Source organism: Schistocerca serialis, chromosome 3, assembly GCF_023864345.2.
Source record: "Schistocerca serialis cubense isolate TAMUIC-IGC-003099 chromosome 3, iqSchSeri2.2, whole genome shotgun sequence".
NCBI classification, from domain to species: domain Eukaryota; kingdom Metazoa; phylum Arthropoda; class Insecta; order Orthoptera; family Acrididae; genus Schistocerca; species Schistocerca serialis.
Genome location: NC_064640.1, coordinates 418,755,820 through 418,778,913, shown reverse-complemented (window position 1 = coordinate 418,778,913; position 23,094 = coordinate 418,755,820). Strand labels below are relative to the sequence as shown.

At 42.7% G+C, this 23,094-nt stretch overlaps 1 protein-coding gene across 4 annotated transcripts in view; it reads left to right on the top strand.

The window, feature by feature from the left end:
- Positions 1 to 23,094, top strand: part of LOC126470295 (elongation of very long chain fatty acids protein AAEL008004) — a 338,249-nt gene that overhangs the window by 117,981 nt on the left and 197,174 nt on the right. For all 4 annotated transcript variants that reach the window (XM_050098057.1, XM_050098051.1, XM_050098052.1 and 1 more), the window contains exon 2: positions 9,204 to 9,273. The gene's annotated coding sequence lies outside the window, so the exon portion shown is untranslated. The remainder of the gene's footprint in view (positions 1 to 9,203; positions 9,274 to 23,094) is intronic.

The following is a 23,094-nucleotide window of genomic DNA, read 5'->3' as shown; positions in this document are numbered from 1 at the left end:
TTAAAAGTGAGCTAAGAATACCACATTTGAGGGCTTAACTCCCACCACAGACAACGCATTGGCCGACGGCCTTCACTTAACAACCGAGAGCAGCGGCGTATGCGTAGTGTTGCCAGTGCTAACAGACAAGCAACATTCCGTGAAATAACCGCAGAAATCAATACGGGACGTACGACTAACGTATCCGTTAGGACAGTGCGGCGAAATTTGGCGTTAATGGGCTATGGCAACAGACGACACACGCGAATGCCTTTGCTGACAGCACGATATCGCCTGCAGCGTCTCTCCTGGGCTCGTGCCCACATCATTTCGAACCTAGACGACAGGAAAACTGTGGTTTGCCTGATCAGATGAGTCCCGATTTCAGTTGGCAAGAGCTGATGATAGGGTTCCAGTGTGGCGCAGAGTCAAGAAAGCAGTGGACCTACTTTGTAGACATGGCAATGTGCAAGCTAGTGGTGGCTCCATAATGGTGTAGTGCGTATTTATATGGAATAACTGGACCATGTTTATGTTCGACTACTTAAAGACCATCTGCAGCTATTCATGGACTCCATACTCCCAAACAACGAGGGAATATTTATGGATGACAATGCGTCATGTTATCGGGCCACAATTGTTCGCGATTGGTTTAAAGAACGTTCTGGACAATTCGAGCGAAATATTTGACCACTCAGATCACCCGACATGAATGCATCGAACATTTATGGAACATAATCGAGAGGTCAGTTCGTGCTCAGAATCCAGCACCAGCAACACTTACGCAGTTATGGACAGCTATAGAGGCAGCATGGCTCAACATTTCTGTAGGGGACTTCCAACAACTTGTTGAGTCCATGACGCGTCGAGTTGCTGCACTACGCTGGACGAAAGGACGTCCGACACGATGTTAGGAGGTGTCCCATGACTTTTGTCACCTCAGTGTAACGCTGCAAAACATGTTCATATCCTTCCGTTTTCTCAAATAGAATAAGGGTACCACACCCAAACCACGAAGAACGTGGTTCAAATGGCTCTGAGCAGTATGGGACTCAACTTCTCAGGTCATTAGTCCCCTAGAACTTAGAACTAGTTAAACCTAACTGACCTAAGGACATCACACACATCCATGCGCGAGGCAAGAATCGAACCTGCGACCGTAGCGGTCTCGCGCTTCCAGACTGCAGCGCCTAGAACCGCACGGCCACTTCGGCCGGCCGAAGAACTTGCCTATACCGTAATACTTTTCATGTCACTAGGGCAACCATTCTCCCACACATGTGTTTTAGAAATTTTGAGGAGATTGTTATCTGCTCATCATTTCCTCCTACTGGTTTGTACAGTGTACTTTTAGTACCTGGTCAATAGTATAAACATAAACAAACAGTATAATTACAGTAAAATCTGTTTGCACATTTACGGATCTTACATTTTCCCTAACTTTCTGTTATTTTCTGTTGATCCTGTCGCAAAACCTGTTCTCGCAATTACTCGTTTTCCTGCCATTAGATATTCCGAATGTGCAACGTTCCGTACATTTTGCACTTTTGAACAGCTAACACAATCTTCAATATCGATGTTCAAATCAATTTATATGGAAACTACGGTATGGACCCGCTCATGCACAACCTGTAGGATAATGTGTAACTGAAAACACTAGAGTTTGTTTCAGAATCTATTTAATTTTGGATTCCATTAGAAATATAGAGGGCATTTTTAGGGGCAATTTCAAAATGTTTTACCAACTGACCGCACTCTAAACTGCAATAAAATATCATGAACATCATCTGAATTTGTTTTTTCTCTTAAAGGCGAGTCATGCAATTCACAAAACATTACTCAAGAAACAATTGATTTCAACTCAGTGCGATTAGTTTCAACTATAGCCGCAAGATTCTCAGTGACGACTTTTTCTATACTCTTTGGTTTGTTCACGATAACGTTTACGAAATTTGCGAGTGCATCTTGAAGCCATTCCGAACGCACATTCATTCATTTTTGCAGATTTACGAAACTTTTTCAAATTGGTGACTGGACGGTTTTTGATTGCGCCATGATGACTGCCAAATGCTATAAGTGGCCAGAAAAGCGCACACAACTTACAAAGCGCACCTTTAACTGCTTTAGAATGAACTAGCTACGGGTATAATGACAGCCATTCCAGTCGAAATTTTTTCTTTACGCCATCTACGTCATTTCTTGAAATTATAATTTTGGTCTGGTTGACATGCATTCAATAAAATCACGTGCTTTAGGGAATCGCCAATCTCCTTTCTTTCGTCATGACTTCCGACATTGGAAATACTAATCAGGAGACTATTATCCTTTTTGTTGGCAGTGAGGAAAGTGCCTGATCAGGAAGTGTACTGCTAACAACACTTTTTAACTTTTTTTCTGGTGACGCCTTGCGGAATTGCCATCAGAAAAGTCCTCTATAGCTGAAGGTAGAATCCAACGCGCCAGAGACAAGATCGTGTTGTCATCCGTTGCCGACTTTGCGACAGAAGTGGTTTGTCGAAGGACGCGCGGTTCGTCTTCCGGTAAGCGACGAGTACAATGTAATGTCCATGGCCACTGCTTGTATGGTGCGCCACTCCAGTCTCATTTTGCCTATATTGAGATTCCCCTAGTTTCTCGTCATTTTGACGGAATTCTGCGCACTGGTAACAACTGTAGATATAGGGAAATTTTTACTATTATAATTTTTATTCGTTTCGCCCAACTAAGCAGCGCGTTTGAACGTTTTTAGCGACTTTTTCCTTCTTTTCCTTTATGTATCTCTTCATTCGTGCACTGAATTTCTTCCCCCCTCCTTCTGGCCATCCTAAAACTGGTCGGGTAGACTGCTCAGTAAATTTGTGTTTGAGAATTAGGATTCCAAATTTAGTTCTGTTTTCAATGATTTCTCAATAACTGACGGTATCTTTTAGGTCTTCATTAACTTCTGTTATCCTGAGCCTTTCGTCGTCCGTTCTATATGGATGACCCTAAAACTTTAATAACGTCTCCCGATAGTACGTGTCTGTGGTTCTTTGATATAACTTGATAGATATCCTGTGATTTCTTTTTTATCCAAATCTCATTTTTACATTTTGGTATTAAGATTTTCAGAAAATTTTCCGTTCTTGTTTTTCAACGATTTTTGTTTGGGATCTTCCACCAACATAATTGCAGATGCGTAAAGGATTTCTGTTTTAACAAAAACAACTGTATTATAATTTATTAATTTTCCCATTTCAGATAGAGATTTTCTGATGTATCTGTTACAGATGCGTTTATATATTCTTTGTAGTTTTGCAATTCTTTTTTTTTTTCAGTCTCCCAATTTAGATCCGCTAGTTCAATAATTTGTCCTAGATACTTAAATTTGTCTACTGTCTGTGAATCTGACGAAGTTAGAGATTAAATAATATTGGTTTAATCGTGATCTGACTCCTTCCGTGTGTGGGCCCTCCCGTAAGAAATTTGTAGCACACTTTTCTCCGATATTTCATGGAGATTCTCAATAGTATGAATTGCTTGCGGTCTGTTATTTAAGGAGATAGCTATGTCATCTGCAACTGTTAGACAATACAATCAGATTTCATTTTGGAGACTCCTGTCTTTAGTTTCATTTTTCCGTTTTCTGATCACGTTTTCCAGAACTACATATTCCAGAACTAAACTGCACAGTAACGGCAATAATCCGTCCTTCAGTCTGCCCCCTGTCTTGATTCGAACGATTCCTTAAGTTCTCAAACAAAAATTTAACTTTTGTTGTTGTGCTGGTAAAAGTTAGTCTGACCAGTTTCCATGTTTATTTTCCTACTATTTGACTACTTGAAATTCCTCTAATACATCAAACAGTGCCCGTATCTACCGCATGATACGTCTTTCTTAATCAGCAAGTTTGAGTACGGTTTGTTTAGTTTTGCATATTTGGAGGACAGTTTTAATTAACGTTTAGGATCTGTTCTACACATGATCACCTTTTTCGAAACCTTGAGTGACATTCTCCAATCAAGTTGTCTGTTTGTTTTTTTAACCTATTAAATAGGACTTTAGAGGGTGTTCTATATCCGACTCAGAGTAAGGAAATTCCTCTTTAACTGTTCGTATCGGATTTTTCCACTTTCTACTGAAGTGGGTGAATTAATACACACTTCTATAGTTTTAAGTTTTTTTCGCAACACCATATCTCTTGTCGTATTTCATGAAGGATCGGGTAATTATTTAGTCTCCTAACAGCGCGTAATTGTTTTCATTAGAGAACCATGGACCTAGCCGTAGCGAAAAGATGACCACCTGACTCGGTAAATCATATTCCAGTTCAGAGTAGTGTGCGCTATGCTACACAGGTCTCAGGACATGCGTGGAAAGCGTTAACGGAAACTACTTTTGTGGTGCATCCATGAAGTTTTACTGTTGGCATTAAGGCGTTGTTGTCAAGAAGGCGACAAAAAGTGTAACTGAAATGTTAAAGTACTGAGTAAGTCTATAGTGTGGTAAGTTATGGCAGGTAGGACACGGTGCTGAGAGGAATGGGATTCAAGCATCTAGAAGCAAAGTGCACAAAATAAATACCTCATTGGCGATATGGTTAAACGTGTTAGTAGGCTGCAGTACCTGCGAAGTTATGAACAAGACATCGAAATACCAACTTGGTGAAAACTGGCAAATATATGTCTAGAGTCCATGTGTTTTTGGATCACACTCATGTCTCTCAGTTGGTTGGACATGAACTCGTGAGAATCGATCTTCCGCCTGTATGTAGTCCTTGTGGTTGCCAGTAGATCAATAGTGACTTCCGTTACATCCTACTGGGTGCTGGCTAGCCATTGTACTTTCGTCTTTCTCGAGCCTCGTTTATCACTTGAAAGATTTTCTGGTTAGTAGCGAGGCGTCCATCCATGTTGTACGTCTGTAAAAATTCATAAGCCCTATCCGTACAGTAAAACCAAACCGTTCATTCAGGAAAGACTGTACTTAAGAGCTTTTGAACGTCCAGATTCCTTCTTGGATCTTGGATCCGAATATTTTCCGCAATTTGTGTTGTTCCATTTTATAGAAGGCATTGACATTGATTGTTAATGATAATGATTTAGCTGCATACACATAGAGGGTTTCTGAAGGAACATCTGTCTGGTAATGGCGAAGTTAGGCTTTGATGGAAAGGGATTTCTTGTTATGGATGTACCAGATGATTGTACAGGTTTTACGTAGTTTTTCTGCACGGGTTTTGTTGGTCACTCTCTCCTTGTCAGTGTTTCCGATAATTGCGTTTAAGTTCTTTAAGTGTTATGCTGTCTAAGTGCTTAAAGTCCATATCCAGGTTAGTTTTGACAGCGATCTCATTAAACATCTCCAGGATGTGTGAGGCTTTGGTGGTAGTCTTGGTAATTATTGCTAGCTCCTGAATACGAAGTCATAGCTCGTGGCTTGTGGCGTACCACCATTATAAGCACTAATGAAGTAATTATCCAACTGGGCTAATATACTGTCCGTGCGCATATTCCTTGCTGCCTTAGAGGGCAAAGGATGCGATTTATCCAAGTTGCAAAAAGATATGATGGTTGCATTTCTTGTCAAGGGCTAATGCCACATCTCCAATGGCAAATGACCATAGAAAGCTGTTTTACAAGTTTAATTGTAGTATTCCAGATGGTTGTGTTGTGTTACTATATACTTAGCAAATGGAGTTTTCAGGCTATGTATTCTAACATAAAACAGTTATTTGCTTTTGTTACCCAAACATGTTTCAGCACAGTTATGGCGTCCTCAGAAATGATAAATTCAGAATTATTCGGACATGTGAACACTGGGTTACTGTTATTTCTACATCTACATCTACATCTATACTCCGCGAGCCACCTTACGGTGTGTGGCGGAGGGTACTTATTGTACCACTATCTGATCCCCCCTTCCCTGTTCCATTCACGAATTGTGCGTGGAAAGAACGACTGCTTGTAAGTCTCCGTATTTGCTCTAATTTCTCGGATCTTTTCGTTGTGATCATTACGCGAGATATATGTGGGCGGTAGTAATATGTTGCCCATCTCTTCCCGGAATGTGCTCTCTCGTAATTTCGATAATAAACCTCTTCGTATTGCGTAACGCCTTTCTTGAAGTGTCCGCCACTGGAGCTTGTTCAGCATCTCCGTAACGCTCTCGCGCTGACTAAATGTCCCCATGACGAATCGCGCTGCTTTTCGCTGGATCATGTCTATCTCTTCTATTAATCCAACCTGGTAAGGGTCCCATACTGATGAGCAATACTCAAGAATCGGACGAACAAGCGTTTTGTAAGCTACTTCTTTCGTCGATGAGTCACATTTTCTTAGAATTCTTCCTATGAATCTCAACCTGGCGCCTGCTTTTCCCACTATTTGTTTTATGTGATCATTCCACTTCAGATCGCTCCGGATAGTAACTCCTAAGTATTTTACGGTCGTTACCGCTTCCAATGATTTACCACCTATGGCATAATCGTACTGGAATGGATTTCTGCCCCTATGTATGCGCATTATATTACATTTATCTACGTTTAGGGAAAGCTGCCAGCTGTCGCACCATGCATTAATCCTCTGCAGGTCCTCCTGGAGTACGTACGAGTCTTCTGATGTTGCTACTTTCTTGTAGACAACCGTGTCATCTGCAAATAGCCTCACGGAGCTACCGATGTTGTCAACTAAGTCATTTATGTATATTGTAAACAATAAAGGTCCTATCACGCTTCCCTGCGGTACTCCCGAAATTACCTCTACATCTGCAGATTTTGAACCGTTAAGAATGACATGTTGTGTTCTTTCTTCTAGGAAATCCTGAATTGCTTGCTTTCTGTTGATTTCTAATTGTATCTTACCTTTAGATAAGATTTAATTTTTCTGTGACTATCTATTTCCACAGATATACAGGGTGAGTCACTAACTATTGCTACCAAGAGTAACTGCGAAAGTATGATAGAAGCTGAATCGTTTGTGGGACAGAAGTTACATGGGACAACGGGGGTCGTAATTTGACGTTGGTTTTTTGTTGCAAGAAACATTAGGTCTGTTATCGGAAGAAATACCTTTAGGAACAAGAAACAGAATGTGGTATCAACACGATGGGTGTCCGGCACATTTTTCGCTGATGGCTAGAAATGAGTTGCAGAGACAATTTCCAAATCGTTGGATTGGACGCGGAGGAGATGTGTCGTGGCCGGCTCGTTCGCCAGAAATGACGCCTCTGGATTTTTTCTTGTGGAGATTCGTAAAAGACACTGTTTATAAAGACATTCCAACTACACCTGAAGATATGCGAGAGAGAATTGTCAGAGCATGTGCTTCGGGAAGTGCCGAAGTGATAAGGAATAGAACTCAATACATGATAAGAAGATTGCAGCACTGCATTGATACCAATGGTCATCACTTCGAACACCTTCTTTAAATGGACGTTCATGCCACCTTTTTGACCTTCGCTGACCTTCAAAGACCTTACTGTTACACATCGTTGGATTCGTCTCGGTAGCCGCTTTCGGAAAATATGTACCAAACTATAGCATCCCATTTAAAAAAAAAAGCAAAGTTGACCTTCATATCTCTGACGCGACCCCATCTAGCAACAATATCATGGCCATAGTTAGTGACTCAGCCTGTATAAATAACGCAGCATCCCATCTGCAACACGTCTTTCCAGATAAAACCTCTATCGGAAATTAGCCCTTAATTGTGGTATCAAAAACATATACATGTTGAACCAAAATAGGCGCACTCGGACGCCAGAGCGCAATTCCTTGCATGCTAACAGCACAGAAATACTAACATTACAGAAATGCCCCTATCAAAATTTTGTCCCATGCGTATTTTCGATAGAAAATGGATATGGAAGAAAGACAATTCGGCAGCACTTTATTCACGTATACGACAAGTATCTTCATTCAACACGATGTGCTGGTGCCGCACAGTTAGTGGAAGAATGGATTTTTGCGTTACAATACTCCACTTCGAGAGTTCGATTGATATGGTGTCTGGTTTCCTAATCGCTGTACAACAGTCACAGCAGCTGTTATTCAAAACAAGTACAATTATTTAATACTGACACTAGTATTCCACTTTTAAAGCCTTATTTTGCTTTTAAATATGTACTCTATTGTCTCCCACACACGACACACCACAGTACCTCATCGTTCGTTGTCGACATTGTTTCCAGTTTTTTAGTTACACCCCTTCCTACAAAGTAAAAAACCTCTCCATGGTTTATTCCTGCTTCTTTTGACCTAGGTAATTCCCCTGAAAACATACATAATACATCGCCTGACTACACTATTTCGCCTTACCTCATCAACTACATCCGAACCCAATTTCCGCTATACTTTCCTGCCATTAGTTCAATTGATTAGTACCAATTATAATGCTTACCACTTCACGTATATTGCATTTCTATAGGACTTGACATCAACAGCATGGCTACCAAGTCGATTCACAGGTAGTTACCAAACTTTGTCACTACTTTTATTATCGTATTAACGTACAGACTAATTATGTTGTCAGCTTTCAGTCAACTTGCCAATCTTACCGAATGTATGTATGTGTATGTATGTTTAACATGTTCAGAATTAAAGGCTTCGTAGTTGTTTATGCCCAATGACAGGTAATTAATTTTAACTGATTATTATTCTTCATGAATACTTCTGACATGTATGACCAATAATTGTTAGGTTCAGAGCTGAAAAACTGTAATTGTAGGATATGTACCTTTTAACAAACAGTGTATTCCACAGCATTATTGAGCAGATCTAAATTCGAAAATAAGAATTTAAACCTATGCCCAGAATCGCACTCTCGAACTCGAGTATTGTAGCTAAAAACTATGCCCACTGCTTTAATTGCGTAGCACAGAGACACGCTGTTGTAGAAAGATACTTGTCGTACATGTGATAACAGTGTTGCCACAATGTCTTTCTTCTACGTCCCTTTTCTACAGAAAATATGTACGGGGCGAAATCTTGTTAGGGACATATCTGTAATGTTAGTGTGCAACGAATCGTGCCGTGTCGTCCGTGTGCGCGAATTACGGTTCACGCTGTATATTGTTGCAAGAAACATTAGCACGTACCAGCTTCGCCACTTACTGTCGTTATAGTGGGCTTGTTCTGAGCCTCGTGAGACGAGCTTATCTAGGCTTACTGTCCTGTCTTACATAAGAAGCGGCTGCGCGTGGTGTGTAGCAGAAACTGGGAAGTGACGATGATATTCCTGTTGCAGGATTTGTTAGACATCAGTCGGAGTAGCCGCGTCCAGGGCGCAGGACTCACAGGAATATTCAACATCCAAGGTAAGTTTCCCCGTCATTTACATTCTATCTAATATTTATGGTAAAATAGAGAACCATGTCGTTTCAATTATAAAGGAGAACGTATAATCAGTCTTTCACTCTTCGGCGGAATGTGTAATGTTTTGGACCTCCCTGAGAAATTAAAATTGTGTACTTAATAGAGTCTCGAACCCACCTACAACAAATGCTTAATAGGAACTAGCACTAAGCAGATAATCGGACTAAACAGATGGACAAGAGGGCTTTCCCAAAATTTAACATTAACACTTAAAGATATCGTTCAAATTAACGAATTTCAACATAGTCACTCAAAGTATTACTGTTCGTTCTCAATACAATCTTGTAAACTTATTAGCTTCTTATGTCATTTTCTAACTCATAAAACTTCAAACCCAGACGTTTGTCATTTCTCAATACACTATGGTAGCGCGATGTTTCTTAGGACATTCTAGAATCGACGAACAGAGAAATTAAAAAAAGAATGGTTCAAATGGCTCTGAGCACTATGGGACTTAACTTCTGAGGTCATCAGTCCCCTAGAACTTAGAACTACTTAAGCCTAACTAACCTAAGGACATCACACACATCCATGCCCGAAGCAGGATTCGAACCTGCGACCGTAGCAGTCGCGCGGTTCCAGACTGTAGCGCCTACAACCGCTCAGCCACCCCGGCCGGCACAGAGAAATTCCCCTGACGTGGAAAGAAGTGAATAGAAGTGGAACATCTGGAACTTCAACATCCCTTGGGCGAAATATTATATTTTTCTCCTTCAGAATAAAAGTTGTACTCTGTACTAGTATAAACTCGTTTGTCTGGCAGTAGATCCAATTCCATTGTGCTTTTTTTTTTTTTTTTTTTTTTGGCAGCCAATGCAATAAGAACAGCGTTGCGACACATCCTATAAATCCAAGCATTGCGATGGTCAGCGGTAGATTTACAATATTTGTTCATAGCTGAATAATTTCCGAATGACCAGTTAGCCCTCCTGCACTCACAACGTAACATAAACTTCGTCCATAAGCCCTGGCGGATCTGCCAGGGGCGTCATTGGATGCGGTATGGTGGGCGTGGGGTCAGCGCATCACTCTCCCGGCCGTTATCAGTTTTCGTGACGTGGAGCTGCTGCTACTCCGTCAAGTAGCTCCTTAATCGACATCACGAGGGGCAGTGCACCCCACACCCCGGACATCACGAGACGCAGTGCACCCCCTACAGGTCCTCCCACCAATGGAAAATCCCTCACAGTATCGGAAATCGAACATGGACCCTCCGCACTGCAGTCAACCGCAGTGACCACGTGCGCCCATAACCAATGAAAATTACTTCACTCCTCGAATCTGCTGGGATAGGGGCCTATGATTAGCCTCTACATCACCAGATTCCTGGACAGAGCACACATTAATCACAAGGTCCAAGTATTCTTCTGTAGCCGTTGTCCAGCAACGAGCCCCTCCTCTTCTCCTGTGTCATCACAGCTCCACTTCTGTCTGTACTCTCTCCTACCTTCCAGACATCACAGAGGATCAACTGCATACCTTTGTGGTAGTCTAGCACTCCTGGAAGAAAGAATTATGTGTAGAAATGGATTAACCAAACCGAAGGGACTGTTTCCAGAACGATGTTTGACACTGCAGCTGAGTATGCGGTGTCTCTTCACGGGTGATCATATCCGTCTGTAGACGTTTCGTTTGTTTTTCTCGGATGAGCTCGACGTTCCTGCCCTGGCGGACCAATCAGTATGTGAAGTCACCGTTGCTACATCTCGATCTATTCAGCGACATATGATCGATACCATAACGGCAACAACCACTGCGAGTCGCGACAGCTACTGGTTAAGCATCACTGGGGTCAGAAATGAGTTTCGATTTTGCAAAGTATCGGGTGCACACAAGCGCGACGGTCTAGTGATATCGTAAAATGATTTGACAGCCAAGTAGAGTAGCTGTATTTACGTTCGCGTTTCGGGCAGAATGATACTGTCTTGTACCATTAATTGGAGCCGTCCGTTATGGCCGAGTGGTTCTAGGCGCTACAGTCTGGAACCGCGCGAGCGCTACGGTAACAGATTCGAATCCTGCCTCGGGCATGGATGTGTGTGATGTCATTAGGTTAGTTAGGTTTAAGTAATTCTAAGTTCTAGGGGACTAATGACCTGAGATGTTAAGTCCCATAGTGCTCAGAGCCATTTGAACCATTAATTGTACCTAACAGTAATCAGCAAGTAGGGAGTATCGTCCAAGCTTGAAGTATTCAGTTTTTTCAGTTAAATTTTTATTTAAGTTTCATGGCATAATTTGGTCCCAAAAATTTCAGACTCAGTTTCAACAGAAGATAAGAATATTTCAGATTCACCCAACTGTGCTTAATTAACTTTTACTACACGCTCATTTTATTAGACAGACAGACAAAGGTCATGAAAAGGCCGAATTCTGATTAGAAAGTGGGGAACGACGATGTCATAGGTGCCGACCGTCTACCGTATCATCCTCAGCCATTGGCATCATTCGCATGCGATATGGAGAGAAATTGTCAATTTCTAGAACTCATAGCCGCTTCTTCTCATTCAAACAGCTCCTCAACTGGCAATACGACACTGAATGATTTGGTCCTCCAACGAAGAAAACAGCTCTGGTAGTACTGGGAACTGAACTAAGGTCCTCTCATGGTGGTTAGAAACGCTGGCTACTCAGCTGCAGAGGCGGAGATTAGAGATGGATGGAAACGAGGTGAAATTAACAAGATTATTCTCACCTTTTGTACAGCAAGTTCACCTATTCCTTCCTCCTTTTCCACCGTTTCGGTATTCGCCAAGGCAAAAAGAATTACCGTTAAGGTAGAGGGGCCATTACGTTGTCTATTAGACATGCGTCAATCTGGCCAATAAGCGAGCATCGTACTAGCTAAGTCAAACGACTAGGCCTGGCTTAGCGATGCCAATAGTCGTAGGACTGCGCAGAGGCTGTACGCCAGCCGCAGGCGTTGACTGCTGCCAGCGATTCACATTCGGCGCGACAGGGGGAAGCACTGCATGTCTGCCTCGCATAATATTTCAGACAACTGCAATGCCAGCGCTGCGCGTAGACAAGCAGATGGGCCGTTCTGTCCCCAGTGGCCGTGGCCTTCTCTAAGGCTTAGCGGTAACAGGGCGTCGATGAAATATTTATACTACCTGTGCCGTTACAGTACTTCCCATCGACGCGAGCTACATATAGACCGCCTACACAGCTGGGCACAATCGTGCGTGCAAAGCCCACTCGTAATACGTTATGGCTATTGCCCGCTAGGGATGTGGAGTAGGGGAAGATGGGGTGGGGCAAATAAAATGTTATTTTCGTGGAAGACGGAGCAGGGGAGCAAACGGAGCACAATTTCTTACAGAGTAAAAACGCGAAACAAAGTATACACTAGTCCACAAAACATAAGGACGCAAGTAACTTTCGTATGAAGTGTCACTGCCAAGTAACATAGCTCTATGAAACTTGGAACATCAATAGAGAGAAATGCTACAGTATAGTACAGAAGGAAAGACATATGCAATGAGACGAACAGAAATTCATTCAAAGACAATAAGTACATTTAAGTATTTATGATGGTCCCGTGAACATTACAAGCAAACGGCCTTGCCGCAGTGGTAACACCGGTTCCTGTCAGATCGCCGAAGTTAAGCGCTGTCGGGCTTTGTTAGCACTTGGATGGGTGATGTTCGGGGTCTGTCGAGCACTGTTGACAAGCGGGGTGTACTCAGCCGTTATGAGGCCAATTGAGGAGCTACTTGAATGAGAAGTAGCGGATACTGTCACGAAAACCGACAACGGCCGGGAGAGCGGTTTTCTGACCACATGCCCCTCCATATCTGCATGCAGTGACGCATATCGTCTGAGGATGACACGGCGGTCGGTCGGTACCGTTTGACCTTGGAGGCCTCTTCGGACGGAAACACGAACGTTACAAAAGGCGGGACATGACTCTCAGTTGGGTGTGTGATCACCAACGACGGCATTGCATGTTCTGCAACGTTCTTCCATGCTGGACAAAAAGACTAAGAGACTTCATATGGTATGGCGCTGCATTCCTCCACCAGTGCGGTTGAAAACTGCTGTATGGCCGTTGGTGTATATGGACGTTCATCAGTACATCTCCCCTACGTTTGCCAAACGTGCTCGATGGGATTTAGGCCAGGTGAAAGGCCAGGCCGATCCATTCGCCAAATAACCTCTCGTTCCAAGAGCTCCGCCACTTGCGCTGTTCGAAGCGATTGCGCATTTTCATCCATAAAAATGAAGTCAGGGCCGAATACACCCCAGAAAAAAAGCAACTGGGAAAGAGGTAGAGTGTCATAGTAACCATAACTGGTGAGTGTACCGTGTTCAAGCATTTGGAGGTCAGTACGTCCATATAACATTATGCCTCCCCACATCATAATATCTGGACCCCAAAACGACCATATTAGACAATGTTCCTTGGTGTTCCAACCCCTCGTCATATGAGGGTACGTCGAGAATCACTACTTAGGCTGAACCTGCTGTCATCCGAGAAGAGCACGCGCGCCCACTCCTCGTCGTTCCAGTCTCTGTGCTCCTCGGACCATTGCAAACGATGTCAACGGAACACACCGTACTGGACATCGGGCAAAGAAGCCACCCCAATGTGGAGCGTGAGATTGCGTGCTTTGCAGTCCTGTTGAATGTGGTTGCAACAGCACCCGCTGTTTGCTGTGGGGTCTCTTCCTGCCTGTTGCACGACGTAGCGGTCATCTGCTGCTACGTCAATCGTGGTGTACCACCTCCTCCCCTTCGTGAAACATTGCCTGTGTTTCAGACGGCTCCCCATGCGCCTGAAACAACGTTGTGAGAAATACCAAACTCCTGGACAACAATCGTCACACTTCGTCCCTCTTCCGGTTTCACGATGACTCTTCTCAGTGTGAAATGATCCAAATGTAGTCTCCGGGCCATGTTGCAATGAAAACATCACACAGTGCACCGTAACTGCTCTCTTATTGACACACACTGTCTTTTCCCGTCCCTCCAATTGCCTCGTGTTGTGGCAAAAGCCCCATTTGGTACTATAGTCACACTGACCTCATGCTATGGACGACTGGTACACCTCTGGCACATGCTCCCACACATTCATACATTTCCAACGCGTAGTTAATATATTATGTTACTTTATCTATCTCGTCCTTGAGTTTTGCAGAGCGGTGTAGTTTCAGAGACGTTTGTATCTGTATAATGTTGAATAGGTACACTTTTGCCGACCAGAGTGGCCGAGCGGTTCTAGGCGCTTCAGTCTGGAACCGCGCGACCGCTACGGTCGCAGGTTCGAATCCTGCCTCGGGCATGGACGTGTGTGATGTCCTTAGGTTAGTTAGGTTTAAGTAGTTCTAAGTTCTGGGGGACTGACGACCTCAGATGTTAAATTCCATAGTGCTCAGAGTCATTTGAACCATTTGAACATTGTTACAGAGATTTGACGATTCCTTTCTACAGCAAAAAACATGTCACAAATTAAATATTATCTGGTGTGCGGCAGATGAGTGTAACAGGACCGCCGTTATACATGTTATACATATGTGACTTATCGGACGCCGGCCGGTGTGGCCGTGCGGTTAAGGGCGCTTCAGTTTGGAACCGCGTGACCGCTACGGTCGCAGGTTCGAATCCTGCCTCGGGCATGGATGTGTGTGATGTCCTTAGGTTAGTTAGGTTTAATTAGTTCTAAGTTCTAGGCGACTGATGACCTCAGAAGTTAAGTCGCATAGTGCTCAGAGCCACTTATCGGACATTGATAGTTACAATCCCAGGCATTTCGCGGATGGTGCACTGAAGAAATATTGTTGTCCTGGTCTTCAGTCTGAAGATTGGTTTCATGCAGCTTTCCACGCTAGTCTATTCTGTGCAAGCCTCTTCATCTGTGAATAACTACGGCAAACTACATTCATTTTGATCTGCTTACAGTATTCATGCCTAGGTTGCTATATATAAATTTAACCCCTCACACTTCCCTCCATTACCAAATTGCTCTGTTGGACACATCCAACATCACAGGCACCAGACGCATACATATAGCAACCTTCTTTTAGTTTTTTTTCGGTTAGATTCAGTGCCACATCAGCTAATATTTAGCACTCTTTTGCAGCACGACATTTCAAAAGCTTCTATACTCTTCTTAAATCGTCATACTGATAAACAGGCTCATACATTATGTGATCAAAAGTATCCGGACACACCCAAAAACATACGTTTTTCATATTAGGTGCATCGTGCTGCCACCTACTGCCAGGTGCTCCATATTAGCGACCTCAGTAGTCATTAGACATCATGAGATAGCAGAATGGGGCGCTCCGCGGAAGTCACGGACAACGAACGTGGTCAGGTTATTGGGTGTCACTTGTGTCATACGTCTGTACGCGAGATTTCCACACTCCTAAACATCCCTAAGTCCACTGTTTCCGATGTGATAGTGAAGTGGAAACGTGAAGGGACACGTACAGCACAGAAGCGTACAGGCCGACCTTGTCTGTTGACTGACAGAGACCGCCGACAGTTGAAGAGGGTCGTAATGTATAACAGGCAGACATGTATCCAGACCATCACACAGGAATTCCAAACTGCATCAGGATCCGCTGCAAGTACTATGACAGTTAGGAAGGAGGTGAGAAAACTTGGATTTCATGGAAATGCCAAATGACGCCTCGCTTGATGTAAAAAGTGTAAACATCGGACAATTGAACAGTTCAAAAACGTTGTGTGAAGTTACTAATGTAATGTGGCGGCGATCCGATGTCAGAGTGTGGGTATGGCGAATGCCCGGTGAACGTCATCTGCCAGGGTGTGTAGTGGTAACACTAAAATTTGGAGGCGGTGGTGTTATGGTGTGGTCGTGTTTTTCATGGAGGGGGTCTTGCACCCCTTGTTGTTTTGCGTGGCACTATCACAGTACAGGCCTACATTAATGTTTTAAGCACATTCTTGCTTCCCACTGTTGAAGAGCAATTCGGGGATGGCGATTGTATCTTTCTACACGATCGAGCACCTGTTCATAATGCACGGCCTGTGGCTGGGTGGTTACACGACAATAACATTCCTGTAATGGACTGACCTGCACAGAGTCCTGACCTGAATCCTATAGAACAGCGACTTCGTGCCAGGCCTCACCGAGCGACATCTATACCTCTCCTCAGTGCAGCACTCCGTTAAGAATGGGCTACCATTCCCCAAGAAACCTTCCAGCATCTCATTGAACGTATGCCTGCGAGAGTGGAAGGTGTCATCATGGATAAAGGTCGGCCAACACTATTTTGAATTCCAGCATTACCGATGGAGGGCGCCATGAACTTGTAAGCTTTTTTTATTAAAAATAAAATAAAATCACATAGTTTACTTCCAAATTCTTTGTAAATTTGACTCGATTTTGTAAGCATTGAAATAACTTCACATGTCCTCACAACCCGCGAAGTTTCATTTCGTTTCCTCCTCCCCTTCTGAAATGTCTCAACTGCTTCAAAAGTCTTTTTTAACAGATCTCAGATCTACTGGGAGCTATTCCTCGCATAACCTATTGTGTCACTGCGAATAAGAGATGGTTCTGACTATCCATAAACGTTAGAAATCTTAGGCATAATTTCTAAAAAGAAAATTATAAACAAAAACTTGAGTCACTCGATGAGAGCTGGTAGACTCAATATTGGTCTAAGTAAAATGAATATTGTGAAATTTGACGGATAAATTCGAGCAGTTTTATGTTGTGCCCGAAAATGTGTCTTGTGTTACATCGAGACCCATTTTTATTTCGTAAAAAAGTTAAGGATATGGTGAACGAAGAGTTTCGATTTGAAACAGTCGGCTCGATGAGGAATGAGTGTTTGCACTGGAACTAAAATTTATAAACAGTGGAGAATACAACAACGTTCTATTAGAACAGACGTCACATCAGTACAGATAGTGGCGGGACTCTTAAAACGCATCCACGGAAGCCGGCCATTGTGCTAGAGAAGTTCGGTCGCTCCTCATCTTGTGAAACGCGACATCATTTCTTAAATGACATCACTGTTTACTTCCGCTTCCTCACCGTATCAACAAAATTTCCTCTTCACTAATGACCTTGCTGATGACCACACCAACCTCGTCGACATACACACACAGACAAACATCACCATCATCATCAAACAGTTTATCGTTCAAGTTAAAACGCTGCCAGTGGAGCTATTAACGCTTTAATGTCAGCACCACGAAGTTTTTTAATCGTGTATATCTTTGCCTGGATCTCAACAATTATTTATATTACATAATCACTAGTTACCAGCCGGCCGGCGTGGCCGAGCGGTTCTAGGCGCTACAGTCTGGAACCGCGCGACCGCTACGGTCGCAGGTTCGAATCCTGCCTCGGGCATGGATATGTGTGATGTCCTTAGGTTAGTTAGGTTTAAGTAGTCCCCTAGGACTGATGACCTCAGAAGTTCCATAGTGCTCAGAGCCATTTGAACCATTTTTGAACTAGTTACCATTTTCCACCTTGTAGGACTGTGATTTACAGTTAAACTTTGGAGACAGGTTCCTTACACTAAAAGAAGAAAAAAATTTCTATGAAACGTGGGCTCTAAAATACGTACCTTAAGCGCTATGAGCACTTTTTCTTCTTCGACACTATCAAACACGTATTTTCTACTGTAAGCTTTTTGTTTTCCATATTTTAGGGGGAGGTATTATGGACCAAAACAAGAAGAATAGTCCGGTAAACATGGGCAGCTGCGCACCTGAAAAGCTATGAGCACTTGTTCAACTATGCTAGAGTAAAATACATCTCTTCTATTGTACAAATGCTCATATCTCTTAAGGTATGGATTTTGGAATCAATGTTTTCTGGACTTTGTTCGTTGTTTTGGTCTATACTCCCTCCTACGAAAAGATGGAAAGCAAAGTGCTTGCACTATAAGACGCGTGTTTCACAGTAACGAAGACGAAAAAGTGCTCATAGCGCTTATGTGCGTTTTAGCATTTTAGAGCCCGTGTTTACTAGACATTTTTTCTTGTTGCAGTGTAAGGAACCTGTCGATAAAGTTCGTTTTTACAAAAAATAGATGAGAACCTCGTAACCCCCTGTGTCTGTGAAAACGTCGCAGTTCCAGTAACCAGTAACACTGTTATCAAAGAGAGATTTGAAAGTGCATGGGTTTCTGTAATGTGTCAATAACTAGGCTTCTACCACGTAGTTAAACATGTAGCGACTTTATGTGTAACACTTGATATTATTTTTTTAAGAACCGTTTATGCTTCTCCTGTAAAATTTAACAAAACGGAGCTACGAGGTTTTCTTTGTGTGTGTGTGTGGGTGGGTGGGTGGGTGGGTGACTGGCTGAGTGCGGCTTTTTAACAACGGTCATCGTCTTTTGCCTCTCAGCGTAACTTCCAGTTTCCAACCTGTCTAATCTTCTTCCTGAAGGGGCGATAAATTAATCGCTTCATTAACATCTTGCATTCATCTTCTAGTCTTCCATGTTTTCTCCACTCAGCCGGTGTCCACTCATAGATCCTTCTTAGCCAGCGGTTATTATCCACTCGGTGGAGGTGGCCATACTCATGTAATATTAAGCTATCTACGGGATCGTGTGTCTTTTTCTGCTATTATTCCCCGTTTCCTTTCATTTCCGACGCAGTCCAGTCTGGAGATGCGGCAAATTCTTCGCCAAAAATCCATCTGAAAGGAAATCAATTGGTTTTTCTCCGTTTTAGTTAGCTCCCATTTTTCAGCATCATACATGGTGTTAATCTCTACGATTGACTTTTGCAGCAAGAAATTCGTTTTCTTTGTAAATTTGTCACTCCATAGCAAAGAATTAAATTGACCAATTACTCTTTTCACTTGGCCAATTTTATTTGTGATGTCCTGGGTACTTCTGCCATTTGTGAAAATGACGCCCAAGTACTTAAATGTAGAGATAATTTTAATTTTGCAAAACCTCACATCCAAGTCTTCTCGTTCATCTTCACCGACTTCCATGTATTCCATACTTTGGTGTTAATTGTCAGGCCCTATTTTGAGCATTCTTAAAAAAAAATGGCTCTGAGCACTACGGGACTTAACTTCTGAGGTCATCAGTACCCTAGAACTTAGAACTACTTAAACCTAACTAACCTATGGACATCACACACATCCATGCCCGAGGCAGGATTGGAACCTGCGACCGTAGTGGTCTCGCGGTTCCAGACTGTAGCGCCTAGAACCGCTCGGTCACTCCGGCCGGCGGAGCATTCTTCGTTTAGTTTCCTGAACATTAACCAGAATCGCCTTTTCATAGGAATTAATAATAATAATAATAATGTATACAGGGTGAACCATTTTAATCCGTAATGGGGAATAACTCGGGATAGAGACGAGATTCAACAAAATGCCGTAAATCAAAGTTGTAGGTGGCAAAGAGCACCACGCATTGCTACTACTGGTCGTAATCTTGATCGTGATTTACAAGGTGATTTGGAGATTAAAGTGATTTTCTAATGGGAACCCTAAAGATCTGAAAAGAGCGGCAAATTTTACGTATAAAGTGATACATTGTTCAAGGACATGGCAAGGTTCAATGGAGGTCATATAAGTAACTATGTCTGTTTCCAGTAGGGATTAACTCGGAACAGAGGAGGGATACAACAAAATACAATGTTACATACAAATCAGAAGGGCCATAAAGGATAACGTATCCCACGAACAACCATGATCGTAAAGGTACTTATCGAAGATCATTCGAAGACTGAGTTTTATTTCATGGTAGCTCCTGTTTATGACGCCGTACTTGGAAAGAGCGAAGAAACATTTTAACCTTAAGTTTTAATTAACGTGTTTATTGGCAAAAACAAATAAATCACAGAGCATAAATGTAATTTGACATTTGCATGATAGAACAAATATAAATAAAACGTAGATCATTGATTTTCAAATCGCTGAAAGAGTCTCCTCGCCTCTCATTCCTTGGGTGCTTGATTCAGAGAGCTCCTATGCCTTTCCCTTTGTACCTGAAAATTAACCATTCAACATATGCTCAAAATGACCACCATTTGTTGTATCCTTCCTCTACTTCGAGTTAATTCCTACTGGAACTGAAAACATATTTGCTTATTTGTTCTTCATTGAACATTGCCATGACCTAATATACGTCTCTTTTCAACTCTTAAATCAAATGCTATGGTTTCCGTTTAAGAAAATCGCTTTAACCTCCAAAACACCTCGAAAATAACGTTCACGGTCAAGGCCATTAGTATCAATGCACGACTCTCTTTCCCATCTGCAACTTTTATCTAAAACATTGCGCTGTATCTCATCTCTGTTCTGAGTTATTCCCCATTATGAATTAAAATTAGCCACCCTGCATAACATGTTTTGATATTATAATAACAACTTGGTTACGTTAACGCTTGGTACATCACTTTAACATAAGTTACAAGAATAATAGTGTACACGAAAGGAAACTGAAGTGTGTATTCACCATCATCAGTATTTAACTTGGCACTAAGATAATGGACACAGGTCTGCAGATTATAGCTGTGCGAGTGGATAATGGGAGTAAATGTGTTTCTTTCATTCGATTCCCTCGAAAGTCAGTGTTCCTGCTAGTTTTTTCTTTTTTTTCCTTAGTGAATGGGCTTCACCTTTCTGTCACGCATGTTCTACTTGAGGACTCAAGAACCGTGTCAAATTTGTTATTGGCAGCACGTACGGTTAACCTGTGAATAGGCGCCCCTTTGTTGTCGTTGTGGTCTTCAGTCCAAAGACTTGTCTGATGTAGCTCTCGATGCTACTCTATCATGAAGCGCCCCTACCTGGGTGGAATGTTTTCTGTAGGTGGTCAGGCCGCAAGCTGATTCACATGGGGTAGTATCTAAATCTATCTTCTGTCAAGCATAGCTTGTAGTTTTCTAGAACTCCGTGCCTATTTTGGGACTCTTATCAGTTTTCACGTTCGTTTATTTTCTGAAAATTAGCTGAGGTAGTTGTTGACACCTCCCCCCCCCCCCCCCCCCCCCCCAGACATCGAACAAATTAAATGACGGAATGGTTTCTATGAAAGGGGACGACCGATTTCGTATCCCATCCTTCCCTCATCCGATGGGATCGATGACCTCGCTGTTTGGACCCCTCCCCCAAATCACCCAGCCAACCAACCATGGCAACATTTGTACTGTGGCGTCAAATATAATAAAAGCCATCGTACGCTACTGCCACACAGGATATGCGTTGCTCTAATTATGGTCTTCCGTCCGAAGATTGGATGGATGCGACTGAGTTGCTGTTCCATTGCTGCCCCATGAGGAACGGGCAGGTAAGTTATTGCAGTTCTCTGCGTGTACAAACCACTCGGCCGCCCGATAGGGATGGCAGTTCTCGCTCAAACAACCGGTTTTCGGTTATATCGGTTTTTCCCACGCCAGTTTATGTGATTGTTAAATCGCTCAAAATAACCGGTATCTAAAATAACCGATTTCCGGGTTTTTTGTTCTTATTAATTCCTGTAATAAACGTAGAAATCGAAAGAAGACTGAAAAATTTTGACTCAGTCTCAAGACGCATCGTTAAAAATATTGAATTAAATAGGCAAATAAAAGAAAACTTAATCCATCCACCATTCTCAACTTTTCTCGAAAAGTGATAAGTGACTAAATACTACAAAAAATTACCAGTATTCTCCCACTGATTGTAATTTTTTGAAACTTTGCTCAAAAGCACGTTCTAATCGGTGGTCACAGCACTATTTGGGCACTAAGAATAGCCAGTGCTAAAGGGCTACAAGTTGATGGAAATAAGAGACGAATCTTTAATCTTCCAAAGCAAATGAAGCATTGTACTTCATTGCTATGTCACTTTGTAAAGATGTTTCGAAACAAGGATGGATGCCATTCTGCAGTAAAACGGACGACAACCAGTAACTATGGTATAGACCAAGTCGGAGCACATCTTGCACACTGCACGTCCACGCGTGCCTTAAAACAAGACACACAGTGAGAGGAACATAATTATCTCAGCAGCGCTATACCACATCTTATGCCATGCGTTTGTTGTTCGTTTCTGTTGGAGTTGTTACTAAAATGGCACGGATGGCTTTTTCCATTTTCTGTAATAATGCAATATTTCTAACGAATGTAGTTTTCAAGGTTTATTTAAAAACGAAAATTTTAGCACTGCTGCCACGCCTAATTGATGTTTCGAGCTTTTACTCAGTTACACTACTAGCCACTAAAATTGCTACACCACGAAGATGACGTGCTACAGACGCGAAATTTAACCGACAGGAAGAAGATGCTGTGATATACAAATGATTAGCTTTTCAGAGCATTCACACATGGTTGGCGCCGGTGGCGACACCTACAATGTGCTCACATGAGGAAAGTTTCCAACCGATTTCTCATACACAAACAGCAGTTGACCGGCGTTGCCTGGTGAAACGTTGTTGTGATGCCTCGTGTAAGGAGGAGAAATGCGTAAAACCACGTTTCCGAGTTTGATAAAGGTCAGTAGCCTATCGCGATTGCGATTTATCGTATCGCGACATTGCTGCTCGCGTTGGTCGAGATCCAATGACTGTTAGCAGAATATGGAATCGGTGGGTTCAGGAGGGTAATACGGAACGCCGTGCTGGATACCAACGGCCTCGTATCACTAGCAGTCGAGATGACAGGCATCTTATCCGCATGGCTGTAACGGATCGTGCAGCCACGTCTCGATCCCTGAGTCAGCAGATGGGGACGTTTGCACGACAACAACCATCTTCACGAACAGTTCGACGACGTTTGCAGCAGCATGGACTATCAGCTCGGAGACCATGTCTGCGGTT